The sequence below is a fragment of the Narcine bancroftii genome, chromosome 4, assembly GCF_036971445.1.
Source record: "Narcine bancroftii isolate sNarBan1 chromosome 4, sNarBan1.hap1, whole genome shotgun sequence".
Lineage (NCBI taxonomy): Eukaryota > Metazoa > Chordata > Chondrichthyes > Torpediniformes > Narcinidae > Narcine > Narcine bancroftii.
In genome coordinates, this window is record NC_091472.1 from 234,484,731 (window position 1) to 234,502,254 (window position 17,524).

At 40.1% G+C, this 17,524-nt stretch overlaps 2 protein-coding genes across 4 annotated transcripts in view; one reads left to right on the forward strand and one right to left on the reverse strand.

The window, feature by feature from the left end:
* The window catches only part of LOC138761725 (hyccin 2-like), a 46,247-nt gene extending 43,769 nt beyond the window's left edge, over window positions 1–2,478 (reverse strand). For all 3 annotated transcript variants that reach the window (XM_069934360.1, XM_069934359.1, XM_069934358.1), the window contains exon 1: window positions 2,304–2,478. The gene's annotated coding sequence lies outside the window, so the exon portion shown is untranslated. The remainder of the gene's footprint in view (window positions 1–2,303) is intronic.
* A 61-nt stretch (window positions 2,479–2,539) lies between these two features.
* Window positions 2,540–17,524, forward strand: part of cdk15 (cyclin-dependent kinase 15) — a 94,876-nt gene continuing 79,891 nt past the window's right edge. The window contains exon 1 of the mRNA XM_069934369.1: window positions 2,540–2,762. The gene's annotated coding sequence lies outside the window, so the exon portion shown is untranslated. The remainder of the gene's footprint in view (window positions 2,763–17,524) is intronic.

Consider the following 17,524-nt stretch of genomic DNA (forward strand, 5'->3'; position numbering starts at 1 on the left):
GAACCAGATTATAGCACTCTCAATAAAGATTATGAAAGCACTTCCCAAAAAATTACAAAATGGAGATCAAGGCACTTGGTAGTTCTGATATATTGCAGCAAGCCAGTAATGGGGGCTTGGCAGTGCACAGGATCAACCAAGCAAAAAGAACTCCTAAAATATAACATGGAAATCATGTACAAATCAAACATTAGAATCAGCAAAACATTAACATTCTACTTCCCTTACAAAGTAAAATAAATAGAGAATACAATATAAAGCTGCTTAAGATAGTTCAGAACCAAAGAATTAGGGAATTTCCTACCCCTGGCTATGATCTTGCTGCTAGGTTGTGCATTGTAGTCGAACAAGCTCCCATGTAACAGTTCTCATAAGAAAACAGTACTCGAGATGTAGCGCTAGATATCAGAGTCCTGTTAGTGCTTTCAAATGGAAGATTTATAAAATAAATCCTTACCTCTGAAGTCCATCTTGGAGACCTTTTGACCATAATTTACATCAAAGAGAGGAAGCAAAATCTTTCTGCCTTTGTCTCAAAAATCTACATTGACTCAATGTTACAAAAAGTATCAAAGGGAATACAATCCAGGAACAGCAGAGCCTCAGCAATGAGTACGTGGCATCTCTTAATAACGCAATACAAGGATGTAGATACTTTTCATAATGATGCCCTTCAGCAACCAATCTTCACATTGATTCTAGATTAGCACTCAAACTCCATACCAGGAAAGGAAAAAAAAACACACCCTTGACACAAAAAAATGACATCATACTCTGGCATTATAAACGTTTGTCACATACTCAGATCAAATAGCCAAATGTAATTAAACCCAATCAACATTGTTCTATGAAGAGTAAATCATATTTGATATTTGCTCAAATTCATTGAGATTGTAACAGGGAGAGTTGTAGATGGAGTGTATTTAGATTTCCAAAACATTTGACAAGGTGCCACAAAGAAGACTGAAATGCAAACTAAGAGCCTTTGTCAGAGGTGGCGTGTTAAATAACTGACAATAGAGGATGTTAGAATAAATAGGTCCTTTTCAGACAAAAAGCATTTTGGCCTTCTTTGCAAAAGAGTTGAAGATTTTGTTCCAATGATACAGATGCTGGTGAGGCCACACCAGGAATACTGCATACAGTTTTGATCCTCTCGCTGAAAATAATGTAGTAGCATTAAAGACAGTAAAAAAGATGGTTCCACAGAGTCAAGAACAAGGATTGACTATTTAAATATACAAGATCTTAAGGAGGTTTGACAGGGTAGATACTGGGATATTAGTGGGAGAGTCTCAAACAAGAGGACACAAGTACAAGGGGCCAGTCACTTAAAATTGAAATCTTCTTAGAAGATGGCATAGCTCTGTAATTCTCTGCCCCAGCAGGTAGTGAAAACTGGGACCACTATAAGTATTTAAATTGGAGGTGAAGAAATATTTGATAGATCAAAAAAATAGACAGATGATGCATGGAGAAATGGCACAGAAGTGGAAATGAATTAAAATGGTGAGGCAAGTTGAAATTCCTCTTCTCCTGTGTTAAACAAGATGCTTGAAGTTTTATTTTGAAAGGTCAGTTTATTCCAATTCTTGTCTTCTGACAAAATTTGCAAGTGGAGGAAGAAAGTGGATAGTCAAGTGACCAGAATAGTTAGCCATGTGTGAAGGAAGGAAAAACACAGAAGATGGAGAACTGAATGAACCATTCACATCTCTCCAATTTCTACAAAATTCAAGAATACACAAATGCCTCAATTACCAGCTAGCCACCTGTTGATAAGAATTAACCAATGAAACTGTACAGCAACATAACAAACAGGAACGATATACAAACAGCACGTTAAGGCACAGAAAGTAAAGGGTTTGCAATACTCTGTCCCCAGCAATCTCTGTTGTCACTTTACTTCCCAGCCCCCTTGTAACATTAACAAATTAACATGCAAGATTTGCTCAGATAACCATTAAAAACAAACACACTAGCATATTTCCATCACAACTATATTGCACGTAGCAGACAGCAAGAAACGATTGGAGTTTATCATAGACGCGAACATAAAGCATAGATGCAGGGAAATTCTTGCTTGCTGCAGGATCACAATCCGGAGCACCCCGCCTCAAATATAACCGGACCCTCCCGAAAGATACCTGCTTTCCATTCCTCCCCCCCCCCCCCCACTCCCCCACCCACGTGCACCCTTCTCTCCAGTCTGCCCTTGTACATTAACCCCGTGGCCTAGGCACAGATCCGACCCTTCCTCCCAGTGCCAGCTTAACCAGTGCCCTGTCATCACTGGATCCTACCTGTGAGGCCTACAGTAGCTACTCCTCCGTCGACGGGCCCAAGTGCGGAGTAGCCGTATCCTTAGGAGGCCCGGGGCAGCGGCCCGCTCCCGGCGGCTCGCCGCATTCCGCTCCCTCAATAACATCCAGGAGCCGGCCTCCGGCTTCCCTCCACCCGAGAACTTGATTGGACCATGGCCCTCCACCACCCCTTTCTATTCTTACCAGTCATTGGCTCGAAGAACGAGTGTCACGTTCTTCCTTTGACGGCTGTAGTCCAGTTGGTGCAGCCCTTTAAACCATCCGGGTATTCGGGTACCACAGCGCACGCCCGCTGCGATTGGATCCACGGGAATGAAGCTGGATCTCTCCAGGCGACCAAGATGCTGACGGTGGCGACGATGGAGGAACATCCATCCCAGGATTCCTGGCGGGCGTGCAAGACCCCAATGACATCTACCAGCTGTATAAGGTTATAGGGTGAGTGCAATCGCGAGGTGCAGTCTGGGTAGAAAATGCCCCATTAACGGAGACTGGTTGAGAAAGGTAAACGCCGCCCGGCTCCGAGACAGCTCGCCCAAACCTCCAGTTTTCACAGATGCTGCGATTTTACATGTAGAGAGAAAGTGCCGCAATGTTCAGATCAGACTGGAGAGGTAAAAGGCAGGATTCTGTTCACACCGTGGTTCAGTGAAAAAAACCACATACAAGTGCTCGAGAAACTTGGGAGGGGGAGGGAATTAGGGGAGAAAATTATGTATATTTGTACTTTTTTAATTGCTTGTATGCCTTATTTTGAATAATAAATAAAATGTACAGGAAAATACTCAGCAGGTCAAACAGTGCCGTTATGTAGCAAAGGTAAAGATACATCACCAACGTTTCGGGTTTGAGCCCTTCATCAAGGTTTGGGGAAACATGGGAGACTGGCGAGAGAGAGAGAGAGTTAATATGATGAAGCGTGACAAGACGGCACAATAACGCTATTAGCAGAACGACCACATTACGGGACCACAGACCCGGGGTTGTAGGTGGCGTTTGCATATTCTTCCTATGATAGCTGTAATTTTTTCTTCGCCCCCCCCCCCCCCCCGGGTTCTCCAATCCAAAACCGTGCGGATTGATGGGTAAATTGTCGTACGTTGGTGAATGTTAAAATCTTGGGGGTTTGGGTGGGATTGTGCGGAAAATATTAAGTAGCCCTGATGTAAAAAAAAATGCGTTAGTGAGAGGTGAATGGTCCTCAGTGTTGACACTTTGATTTGATGGGCCTGTTTGCATTATGTCTAACCCAGTGGTTCTCAATCTTTTTCTTTCCACTCACATACCACCTTGAGTAATCCCTATTCCATCTGTGCTCTGTGATTAATAAGGGTTGCTTAAGGTGGTAATGTGATGGGAAGGGAAGGTTGAGAATCACTGATCTAGACCCAATTGTAACTGAAATATTTTGCTTGAGAAAAATTGTCATTAGCCCATTTTCTTTGCAGTTAAGAAACCATGTACATGATGAGTCAATTAGGTACAATTAAAACAGTGGTTTTCAACCTTTTCCTTTCCACCCACATACCTCCTTAAGCAATTTCTTACTAATCACAGAGCACCTATGGCAAAGGGAATACTTAAAGTGGTATGTGAGTGGAAAGAAAAAGGTTGAGAACCACTGGTCTAAATTGAATATAGAACAGTACAGTCCAAGAAAATGCTCTTTTGCAAACGATAACTGAGCTGATCATTATACAAATTTAAACTGCACGCCTACATGCACATGGCCTATGTTCCTTTCATTCCCTGCCTTTTCACATGACTGTATCAATTCCTCTCAAACCTTGCTTAGTGCTTGCTTCCAATATGCCCAAGTCAGTGTGTTCCAGGCCCCTAGCACCCACTGTGTAATAAAAAGGGAAATTGGTGGGTAAGTCTGGTTTAATCATCTCCTTTCACCTCAAGCTATCCCCTCCAATATTTGATATTTCCACCTTGCGATAAAGATTGAGGTTTCAGATTTATTGTCAGATTACCTACAAAACATCACATACTATTTCCTGTGGGCAAGGCAAAATAACCACTTACTCAATGTACACATGCAAATGAAGAAACAAATGTAAACAAACTGACTGTGCAGTACAGAGAGGAAAAAAAATCAATAAAGTGAAAAAGTAAAAGTCCTTAAATGGGTCCCTGATTGAGTTTGTTATTGAGGTGTCTGTCGTGGAGGGGTAGCAGGTGTTCCTAAAACCTGGTCTTGCAAGTCTTGTGACACCTATACCTCTTTCCTGATGGCAGCAGCGAGAACAGAGCATGTGCTGGGTGATGTGTGTTATATAGTTGCAATCATGTGAACTATTTTGTAACTGCATAAAAACACCCTTCTCACTGTAGTAACCGTAGTCCATCACTGTAATGTATTTGAGAGTGCGTAAACAATTTTCCTAAGATGGTAGAAGGCATGAGTAAGTAAAGTTTTTTTTTCTGTTAATGAAATTGAACACCTCTAAGTTATTTAAGAAGCCTCCAAAGTAACTCAAGAGACACAACATGGTGGCAATGGTATAAGAGAACCAGAATAAAACCATGCAATTAATTGTAAGGCACTGAAATATGAAGGGCAAGAAGAGGAAATAAAAAACACTACTGGGAAAAAAAAATGGCTGGAGCAACAGCAGTTCATCTAGTAATGGACAGGGAGGCTGAAAATATTGTTGAATCATTTAAAAGGTTTCAGCAGAAGTGCAATTTAGCATTAAAAAAGCTATTTTAAAAATGCAACAACAGAGGAGAAGGTCAGGAAGTGAGGCCTTGACTTATTTAATAGTGGGAGTTTACAGAGGTGAAGAAAAATGATCCAGAGCAGATATTTGCAAAGTTTGCTTCTCACCTTGAACCCAGGTCTAATCATAGAATTCAATGCTATGAATTTCAAGGTGTAATGCAAGAGACTGATGAAACTGTTGATAACTTCCTCACTAGACTAAAAATTATTGCTGCAAAATGCAGATTTAAGGATAGAGAGGAAAGATTAGTTGATCAACTAATATGGGGGAGTGCCCATCCTGAAGTGCAAAAGTCTCTTGTAGGTAAGGATAACTTGAAGCTGGCCGAAGCTATAGACACAGCCAGAGCCTTCGAAGCCATGTGGATGCAAATGAGGACCCACAGCAAAGAGAAGGAAGGGTTGATTCCATAAAGAACACAATCAGAAAAGTGCAAACCCACAAAACCTGTAGGAGGTATGGCAGACAACACCCCTTTGATGAACGAAACAAATGCGCGCATACGGATCTGAATGTAGAGCCTGTGGTAAAACAAACCACTGGGCGAAGATGTGCAAGTCTGGTATGAAGAAAACCGTAATACCAGTGAAGAAAGAAGACAAGAAGAAGATCCACCACATAAAAGGAAACAACAATGAGGACTCCAACATCCAGATACTGGACATAAGATGTCGGATGAGATGAAAGAAGGAAGTGGATCCAAATACAGAGGACAATCCAGAACAAGCCTACAATATTTAACCTGGATACTAGATCACAAAGCAATGTCCTTCCATTCAGACTCTACCGCCAGATGTTCCCAGAGAACATAATAAAAGGGTATCCAAAAGACAGTGTATTAGAAACAGTAAATTAATGGCCTATGGTGGACCCATGATCAAGCAGTTAGAGAAAGCTAAGATCAATGGCTACCATAAGGGAAAGACATCCTTTGTACATTCTACATGGTAGATGCAGACGGATCAACAAGTTTGGATAGCTGCCAGGAGTTGCAGTTGATCTCTGTCAATTATGAGATCCAGATGAAAAAGATATCCAAAAGCATCAACAGAATCACACAAGAGGAAATAATTTCCACAGAAGTACCTGCCAGGCCATGGCACACAGTGGGAGCAGACTTGTTCACCAAGAATCAAGAGTGGTATTTAATAGTAGTCTGTTACTACTCTGTTTCCATTCATCAAAAGGGTAAAAGGCCTGAGAGCATCAACTATTACCTTGGAAATGAGAGCACTCCTTGCTGAGCAAGGAATACCCGAGCAAGTAATATATGTGACATTGGAACACAGTTCACATCACAAGAGTTCAGGAAGCTGGCTGCAGAGTATGGGTTTGTTATCACTACATCATCCCCATACTACCCTAAAGGTCAAGGGTTCATTGAAAGACAAGTGCAAACTGTGAAACGCGCACTAGTTAAATGTTGTGAAACAAAAGAAGACCCATTCCTAGTTCTTCTTTCATTATGAGCAACACCTTTGAGGACTGTCATGAAGTCCCCAGCAGAACTTCTAAAAGGCAGGAGATATAAAACAACTCTGCCAAGCAAAATACACCCTCCAGAAGACCAGGAGGAAACCAGAAGAAGACTGGCTGACACACAAGAAGAATGCCAGCATTATTACAAACATTGCCAGAATTCTTCAGAGGGCAGCACGCGCATATTCAAGAGCCCATGTTGAAAACATGGACCCCAGCAAAGGTCATCAGAGAAGCTGAGACACCAAGATCATACATTGTTGAGACAGACTCTGGCAATCAGCTGAAGAGGAACAGAATTCACATCCGGTCGACACAAGATGTGATGAAGCAGAAAGCTTTAATACCAGCAGAGCCTGCAACACCAATATCAAGTGAGGTATCAAGTGAAGAGACCACGACCACTAATACCAAAACATCAACACACAAGTTGTCGGGTGAAGCACAACAAACTACATCACCTACACGTGTACCAGCAACACAGAGCCCAACGGTCGCAGCCAAATCCACAAGACGGTGAAGTAACATGCTGCTGCCAGTGTGATATCAATATGAACTATTTTAAAATAGTTGTGCAAATAAACTATTGTACAAGTTTGGTTACTTAAGTTGCACTGGAAAGAAAGTGATAAAGAACACTAAATTTTTCTTTATCTTGAGAAGGAGGGATGTTATATAGTCAGGATAATGTGAACTATTTTGTAACCGTGTAAAAATACACCCTTCTCACTGTGGTAACCATAGTGCACCATGTGGAGTATGTATGTGTTTATGAGAGTGTGTGATCAGTTTTTCCTAGATGGCATGAGTAAGTAAAGTTTTGTCTAATAATGAAATCTTGCATCTCTCAAGTTATTTAAGAAGCCTCCCAAGTAACTCAAGAGACATAACAACGTGGATCCTTGATGATTTGCTGCTGATCTCCGACAGCAGCATTCCCTGTAGGTCTTTTTGAAGATGGGGAGGGTTTTGCCTCCGTTGATTATCAAAACTTTCCATGCCTCTCATAATTTTATATACTTATATCAAGTTGCCACTCAGCCACAAGTGCTGCAGGAAAACAAGCCAAATTGCTCCTCATATTCTCTAATCCAGGTAACATCCTGGTGAACCTCTTCTGCACCCTCTCCAAAACTGAATTTAAGGATATTACTTAGCAGAAGAAAAGAAGCTGTCTTTGCTCTCAACATCAATTATAGGAAGAGGCAGAGGGACCACTCACCAATCCACGGTGATAGGATGAAGATGGAGAGTGTCAGTATCTTCAAGTTCCTGGAAGTCCACATTAGAGGGCCTTTCCTGGAGCCAGCACATTAAGGCAACTTTGAAGAAGGCACACCAACACATCTACTTCCCAAAAAGTTTGAGGAGATTTGGGATATCATCAAGTACTCTATCAAACTTCTACAGGTGTACTGTGGATACTTCTTTTCTTGCACTACAGCACTGTTTCTTAACCTTTTTCTTTCCACTCACATACCACTTTAAGTATTCCCTTTGCCATAGATACTCTGATTAGTAAGGGATTGCTTAAGGTGGTATGTGGGTGGAAAGAAAATTTTGAAAACCACTGTTTTAATTGTACCTAATTGACTCGTTATGTGCACGGTTTCATAACTCCAAAGAAAATGGGCCAATGACAATTTTTCTCAAGCAAAATATTTCAGTAACAATTGGGTCTAAAGCAGTGATTCTCAACCTTCCCTTCCTACTCACATACCACCTTAAACAATCCCTTACTAATCACAAAGCACTGATGGCATATGGATTACTTGAAGTGTATGTGAATGGAAAGAAAAAGGTTGAGAACCACTGCAACTGTGAATATTTATTATCAATCTTTTATTCCTATAATCTCTTTCTATGAGGTAATTTAATGTGTTTTGGAGATTTATTTTACAAATTACTTCTTTGGCTTTAGCAAGTAAGAATTTCGGTGTACATGTATACTGAACAAATGCAGTGAACCTTTGCAACTTTGGCAAAACCTTTGTGCAAGATTTTGGTATAAGTTTCCATCATGGACTGGAAACAGTCGTACTTAATAGCACTGAGTTAAAACAAAATACTTTTAAAGCTTTCAGTGGCTCTGATTGTTCCTTGAAAAGAAATCAAGATAAACATTCATTTTGTAATCTTTACACTTCAGGATTTTTTAGAACAACTTTAGAAGTACTGTAGTTCACAGAAGATTCAAAAGAAAAATAATCTATTGAGAGAAGTAATCTATTCTCAAAGATGAAGGAAAAAAATTTGCTGCCTTAAACTTGAAGACAAGGGGTGGGGATTCTACTTGATGATCTGGCAAATCAATATCAACATATTTAATCTGGTTTATTTTTAATTTCTCATTTTGAAGTTTGGTAAAAATTTAAGTGCTATATTTCCTTTATTGTAATTTAAATTGTTCTTTGGTTATAAGTACCTTTAGGATGTACTGAGGTCACAAATATACAACATCAATGGAAATCTTTTTTTTCTTCTCAATGATCTGATTAGTGTAATGGTAAGATTTAAAACAATAAACGCCATACATTATTTTAGGAGCTGAGAAATAATCAAGAATTGTTTGTTAATTGAGAGATAACAATTAGTAAATTGTAAGAGATCAGAGACAGCTGATAGAATTGCAATAAGGGATTCTGAGACTATAAATATATTCATTCTCGTCAGTAATCCCCTCAAGAAAACTGTACATAAAGCCAGGCTTGAGGCTGCAGACTTTCCATGCCTTGTCTCACTTCACACACTTCTCAATGGATCCCAATCTTCTAAATAATTCTTCCATAGCTTGGACAACCCTTGCATAATTCATTAGCTGGATCATGCAGTCTTGCTTAAATTTGAGATCAGAGAGTGGGAAGTTCAGTCGAGTTCCTTGGCGGCCTCCTCCCTCTCTGGTCTCTTGCATTTGTTCAACAAATTGCAATGCAAGCTCAAGGAACCACAGCTTCTCTTCTGATTTGGCACCCTTAGGAATTAACACTGAAATCCAGGGAGTCACATTTTCCCAGTTGCATCAGAGCTGGACATTTCTGATGAAAGGTCATCAACCTGAAAATGATAACTCAGTTTATTATTCTCCAGTGATGCTGCCTAATTTGCTGAGTATTTATTTTGTTTCTATTTTAGATTTCTAGCACCTGCCTTCGGTTTACTCTTGGTTATGTTATGAGCCCAGGGGACCCCAAAACTCAGCAGCAATAGAAATTCACCAAGACGTAACCAAAGTTACTTTTAATTATCTTTAAACATGAAAACAAGGTCAAACTTTAACTTATTACTATTAGCAACTTGACTTAACCCCCTTCTAATTCTAAGCGCACATCTATGTAATGTGTGTTAGTTCAGTAAAGTTCTTTGGTTCACAGTCCAGTCTCACTTCTCATTCCTCCAAGGTCACTGGTGGCAGGCAATTCTTATACTGTGCACAGAATTTATCATTTATGAATCTTCACCAGGCTTTGGTGCTTGAAAGGTAAATGGTTACCACTCAGGGAGGTTTTTGTCCGTTTTCAGAGAGAGATTTGTGGCGCATTGGACACCCACAGCTGATTCTTTCACATCAGCCACTTCAGTGTCTTGCCGAAGAAACTTGTTCCGTCAGGGTTTTCCAGATGCTAACCTCTTTCAGGTCACCACAGAGTTCTTTTTTTTTCCTCCCTTATTTCAAGTGAAACATTATACAGCCAGCCATCTCCTCTTGTATGGACCACAAGGGCTTTGACCAGGCTGAACTAAGAACTCACAACCTGTTTTCAAAATGGGGGTTTTCCACAAGCTTGCCAGCTTGTCCTGTTCCAGTCCTGCTGAACTGAATTCTCTCTCTCTCTCTCACACACACACACACACACACACACACACACACACACACACACACACACACACACACACAGAAAACCACATGATCCTCTTAGAACAGCTAACTCCACTCAGACAGACTGCAGTTCCAGACCTAATCTTCTGAGTTTGTTCATTTGTTGCTTTCCAAAACAATAATCCACAGCACTGTCCAAATAAGGCATACTTGTGAAGTCCTTATAGGTATTCTTCAAATATTTTGCAAAGGCACTCAGAGACTGAACTGTCTGGCTTGAGCAGAGCTCTGGCATTTTAAATGAGATTTGTTTTGATTTTGATCTGTTTGTATGTGACACACTAAAAACCTCACACAATTTATCTCCTTTAAAATACATCTATATACAATATAAAACATAACATAATCTGGCACAGTTAAGATTCTTTTTTTAATAAAATTGTCCTCCATAACCTAGCCATTATAACTTGGCTGACACTTTTACACTTTGTGGTTCCAGATTATTTTATCAACAATTAAATTTTTCTTGCATGCCATGAATGTATATTTATATATCTTGTCCAAATTATGCAGAAATGTATCAAATGCTAGCAAATACAGAAATATCTCAAACTAATATTTCAACTTTCTTCTTCTGCACATTGTACAGTATTTCATCATTCAAACCTGGATTTTATGGGAGATTAGCATTTGGGATTCACTATCATAAACATGGCAACATTTTGATACTTTTGAATGAAGAAAGGCATTGGCTTGTTTTATCAAACTGGTGCAAGAACACCAAAAGAAATGTTATGATTCCACAATACACAAAAGTGCTGGAGAAATTCAGCAGGTCACACAGCATCCTTAGGAAGTAAAGGATAGTCAACGTATCAGGCCTGAACCCTTCGTCAAGGTATGAGCAAAGAGTAGGCCTGAATAAAAAAGTGAAAGGAGGAGAGGATTCTATTCCTTTGTCTCAATTCTTCCACTTCCTCTGCTCCCAGGATGAGGGTCTTCCTTTCCAGAACATCCGAGATGTCCTCCTTCATCGAAACGTGGCTTCCCCTCCACTTCCATCACCTCAGCCTGACCCACATCTCCTCTATTTCTCACACATCTGCCCTAGCCCCATCCACCTCAAGACGCAATAAGACAGGATTCCCTGAGTCCTAACCTATCTCACCACCCTCCCCATCCTATACATTATCACCTTCAATTTCCATCACCTAAAATGTGATCCCACTAATTAAAAAAAATTTAGACCTACAGTAACAGGCCATTTCTGCACACATGTCTGTTCCACCCAATGAACCTATAACCCCCCCCCCCCCCCCAGTCCAGTACGTTTTGAAGGGTGGGAGGAAACCTGAGCCTCTGGAGGAAACCCACGCAAACACAGAGAGAACCTATAAACTCCTTATAGACAGCGCAGGATTGAAATCCCAGTCCCGATCGCTGGCACTGTAACAGTGTTGTGCTGCTATGCTAACCGTGCTGCACTACCAGACACATCTTTCCCCCTGCTCCCCTCTCTGCTTTCTGCATGGACTGCTCCTTCCAGGATACCCTCAAACTCTCATCCCTTCCCGCTAATCACCCCCTCAGTACATACCCCCGTCACCACAAGAAATGCTACATTTATGCCCAGACCTCCTCCCTCACTACCATTCAGGTGATCACTTGTGAATCTGCAGGGGTTATTCAGTGCTCCCATTGAGGCCTCCTCTATATTGGAGAGACTGGACATACACTGTGAGATCACTTTGTCAAGCACCTTTGCTCTGACCGCTGCAATAACAGGGACCTCCCAGTGGCCACCCATTTCAATTCTGCACAGCATTCACATATCGACATGTCTGTCCATGGCCTCATGCACTGCCAAAACGAGGCTACCTGCAAATTGGAGGTACAACACCTAATATTCCATCTGTGCACTCTCCAGCCAGAAGACATTTTGCTCACCTTGACGAAGGACTCAGACCCAAAATGTTGGTTGGCTTTTACTTCCTATAGTTGCTGCATGACCTGCTGAGTTTTTCTTGCATTTTTGTGCATTGGATGACAATCACAGCGTCAGCAGACTTTCATGTTTAACTTGTTATTATTACACCTGGTTAGTTTTAAAGTGCAGCCACCATGGGATTAATTTGCATAAACAATGACATGCATTTTATCTCAATTTTGAAACTTGCAGTTCCAAAATCCATGAGAATGTTTCAGAACATTGCAACATCTTTATGTGCCTCTAAAGAATGCAAATGCAGAGCATTGCGATTAAGGGCTTGATCTATTGAAGAAGCATGAGCTGCTCATTTTTCCCTTTCGTTAATATTTCTGGCAGAACAAGTTTGTCTAATTTCATGTTATTTGGGTCTTTAGTGTCCATGATCCAAGCTCTTACCCAGATTTCCCTGGGGATTTTTTTAAAAATAAGGAAAATCAGTTGCCAAATTGAGGCCTCCCACAAATTGGAGGAACAACGCGTCATATTTCATATTCTGTCTTAGCACCCATTAGTTTCCCCTCCCACTCTATCTCTCACTTTCCCTCTTCCTGTGTCTCTTTTCCTTTAGCTCTGAATTACCTCCACCCCTCTTCCCCCAGGAGTACAATTCTCAGCTTTTCTATCCTGCCCACCTATCGATGTCCATCTATGACCTCTCAGCTGTTGGCCTATGTTTCTTCCTCTGCATCTTCTTCCCTCCTTTTTTTTGGTCGCCTGCCTGCTATTTGCTCATTCCTTATCAAAGGGCTTAGGCCCAAAACGTTGGCCTCATCCATGCAGAATGAGAGTCTGGCCATCTTCCAGTAGCTCCCACCATTGTTGGCCATGTCTAGGTTGTTCTGGCCGGTGACTTCAACTGCATTGGCAATGCAGGTGGATGATCAATGCTGTCCAAAATGGACAGCTCCTCCTGACTTCTGACGGAGACAGTAAAGGATGCATAACTGTGTGCCGACTTCAGCAACCCTGCAGGTGGATCAGCCACAACCAACCTAGTTGAGATTGGACAGTTCAATCCATCTCGGATCGTCGTGAAAAAGGCCATCACGGTCAGAACCACCGACATTACACTGGTGATCTTCTCTGTCCATTGCCTCCTTTGGATCTCCTATCACCTACAGGAGGACCAGGAAGGCAGGCAGGGGAATGTGGAAGATGAATGTGAAGTTGCTGAGCATCAGATACCTTGGGAAGGGAACCATTGCTCTCGGGGATATTCATGACTTGCTCATGCAGCCTGTTGACACCCTCCACCCCAGCTTCTACCTGGTCTGTGATGTACCACCTCCATTTTACAATGGGGATGTGCTGGGCATGGCCTCTTTGTGAGTGGCATTGGTGGACTTGACCCACCATATGATAGGCAGGTGAGGCCAGAGTATTATGGTTTCAGTGGCCATTTTGTTCCATGGTGAAGAGTGCCAGAGTGCACACCAGGGTTTTGGTCCAGAAGCTGAGTAGAACTCTGCAGCCATTAATTTTTTGCCAGAGACTCCACTCAGCCATGGATGGTGGTGGTGTAAACTTAAAGTTCAAAAAGGGACCCCTGCCTGGCAGGAGGCTAGTGGGAGTGCCTGCTCAATGGCCTGCTTAGCCATGTCAAACACCATCTGCAGCACTCCACCCCAGTGGAACATGGCTTTCTTTCTAAAGATTGCAAAAAGCAAATGTAGCAGCATGGTGAGATGGGGAATGAGCTGCACCTGTAGTCTAAAAGGATGACAATGCTCTAGGTCTCAGCTTTATTGGTGCGATAGGTGCTCCGTCCTTGCGTGGCTTCACTTCACAGTGCACTTGCCACAGCACAAACATGGTGGGGTTGGAGATTCATTGGATGCAGGCACAATCCATGTCAGCGTGTGTCCGTAAAAAGATATATTTGCCTGCAGGTTAACAGGAAAGTGGTGTCACTGACCTTAGTATCGGTCCGGGGATCCTGTGCTGAGACCCCCTGTGTGGGAGCCCCCTGCTCTGTGTACTCTAGCCCCTCCAGAAGGGTGATGGCTTCCTGGACATCCTTACCAGTCACTGATCCCATCAAGAGCAAGACGATCCGCACTAAGTGGCCCATCGTCGAAGGTTTTCCTGGTGTCCTCAGGGAAATTGTGCCCATGGGTGCCCCGATAGATGCTGGTAATGAGAGTCCACTCCCTGATCACCTTCATGCCTCAATGCCCGTGTGCCACTGAGGCTGGCCATTTAGGTCCCTTCCAGGAGCGTGAGGAACCTGCCCCTTACCACAGCCACCACCCGATCCCACAGGGTGGTTCTCTCATCATTCTTTTCAGGCAGTACCCCCAGGGATTTATATACTGTTTGCTGTGCCGACAGGCTGCCCAGAGCACTGGACTCTAGGTGGGAGAAGCACATGCCACACACAGTACAATCTCCCACATGGTTACTTACTGTGTGTGTCTAGCTGAGACTCCTTGAACACTGCTCACAGCCCCAGTTGTTATGTGTGATCAAATCAGGTAGGCAAGGATATCAATTATCTCTGGTTTTATTTATTTTAGCAATTGAACCACTTGCAGAACTGATTCGATCTGACCCCGATATTAAAGGTTTTAATTTTTTTCAATATTTTATCTTTGATTTTATCAACAAAATATAGAAAATTATCATCACAGATAAGTAATTAAGTGTGAATCATTAATGCATGTTCCAAATATGACCCATCCTCCCTCCCCCAAAACACCTAATGAAAAAGAAAAAAGGTTGAAAAAGGAAAAAAGTAAAAGAAATAGAGAAGGAAACAGGAGAGAGGAGAAAAAGAGAAGGAAATGTCTAGATCTGAAATCTAATTCAACAAAGAAGAGGCCAAATTATATTTATCTAAATTTCAATAAAAGGAAGAAAAATGAATTGACAAAGTATCTTATTAAATATTCAACCCTACATTTTGTAAATAAGGTCCCCATACCTGCAAAAACATGTTGAATTTATAAGATTAATTTATTTGCAGATAAAGTTTTAATTTACTTGACAGAAACGGAAGGCTCACTACTTAAACTATATTTAAGATTAAAAGAATATGGGATAGAATCTGGTTATAAAGTAAATTTAGGATAAAAGTGAAATTATGTCTCTTAATAGAGGTGATTATACTGTGTCAAAGAGATGCCCATTTAAATTGACGATAAATGGAATAAAATATTTAGGAATACGGGCAGATAATAATTTAAGTCATTTATTTAAATAAAATTATTCCCCTTAAGAAAATTAATGGTTTTGAAAAAATGGAAGGAATTGCCAATGTTAAATAGTTAATTGTATTAAAATGAATATATTTCCGAGAGTGTAATACTTTTTTTTCCTAACATTGCCTATATCCTTACCACAGAAATTTTTTCAGGAATTAAAAACATGTAAGAAAATTTCAGTGGACGGGCAAGATGTCGAAGATTTCCCCAGAAAAATTAACATGGAAATATGAACTAGGAGGTTTGCAACTTCCAAATTAAAAAAAATTATTATAAGACAACACAAATGAGATTTATCTTCTTTTTTCGAGAAGGGAGAGAAACCAGCATTGAAAAAGATAAGAGAGAAGACACCAAAAGATTTTATATATAAATGGGAACCAAGATTAATATTTGGTGACACTATTGATGCATTTGATTAATGTATGGTATAAAGCAAATACTGAAATGTGAACAAGAAGCCCTGGATTAACTAAAATGCCTTTGAATCAAAATAGACTTATCCCATTTACAATGAATAATTGACTTTTGAATATTTGGTTCTCTAAGAGAATTAGAAATGTAAAAGATTGTTATGAAGGAGGAAATTTAATGTAATTTCAACAATAAAAAAAATAGGATACAGAATAATGCAATATTTTGTTATTATCAAATAAAAGCATATTTATGAGATAAACTGGATCCAACAACATTATTACCTAAAAGCAGTGAAATAGAAACCTTGATTTGTAATAGATCTATTAAGACATTTATATCACATTTTTAAAAAATGTGTAGCCACAGATATACTATTTCAAAAGGGAACTCAAAGATGGGGGACAGATTTAAATATTATTATTGGGGAGAAAAATTGGTCAGAACTATGTCTAGATAGTATGACAAATACAATAAATGTTAGGTATAGATTGGTTCAGTATAATGTTTTTATATCAACTATATCTTACCCCACAAGAAATTAAATAGATTTAAGTCAGATATTTCAGATCAATGTTTTAGATATAACCAAGAGATTGGTACTTTTTAAAATCCTACATGGTCATATCCAAAATTGAGATCATTTGGATAGAATTAGGAACTTTTTTTGGAACAAGTCACAGGAGTTAAATTTCCACAGGACCCAATGTCATTTTTACTGGGTAATATTTCAGGGACAAGACCAAAATTGAAAATTACAGAAATAAATAAACAAATAAAACTGCAAAAAGTTTAGAATCGAGTGAAAGACCACCAGGTCTGCTTCTTTTTTCTTTCTTTACTAATGGTATTCTTTTTCTTTTTTCTTTCTTTACTATCCCTATTGGTTATTATTTGGGGGGAGGGGGTTGGTGAATTTTTTTTTTTTAATTTTATTTTTGGGGGTTTTATAAAACTATCATGTGTAATGGATTTGATATGATTACATTATATTTTGTATTTAGACATGAATACATGTATGCAAAAAATTGTTTTAAAATGTGTAGCCACAGATATGCAGGATAGTCAAATAGATTTTTGGCACACTGGCCTTCATCAGAGAATTGAGATTAGAAGTTAGGAAGTCATGTACCAGTTGTGTTGAGTATTGTGTTCAGTTTTGGTTACCATGCTACAGAAAAGAAGTCAAACTGGAGGGTGTTTTTTTTGTGGAATATTTTATTTAAATTTCCATACATGCATTAATGTCCAAATACAGTAAAATATCCACCATACATCTCAAATCAGTAATACATGCTGTTATATACCCTTAGTCCCTTCCATCCCTTTCCCCCAAATAACCCCAAAGACCAGAAAAACAAGAGAGAAAGATAAAAAGAAATAAACGCATCTGGTTTCTAAAATTTCAATACATTTGACTTTACATTATTAATCATAAAATTACAAGGAGTTGATAAGATTCTCTGAGGTTCAAGGGATACCTTTCATAAACTAATACATATGATGTATAAATATGGGCACAAATTTTTAAGACAATATCATATTTATTTCTTAAATTATATGTA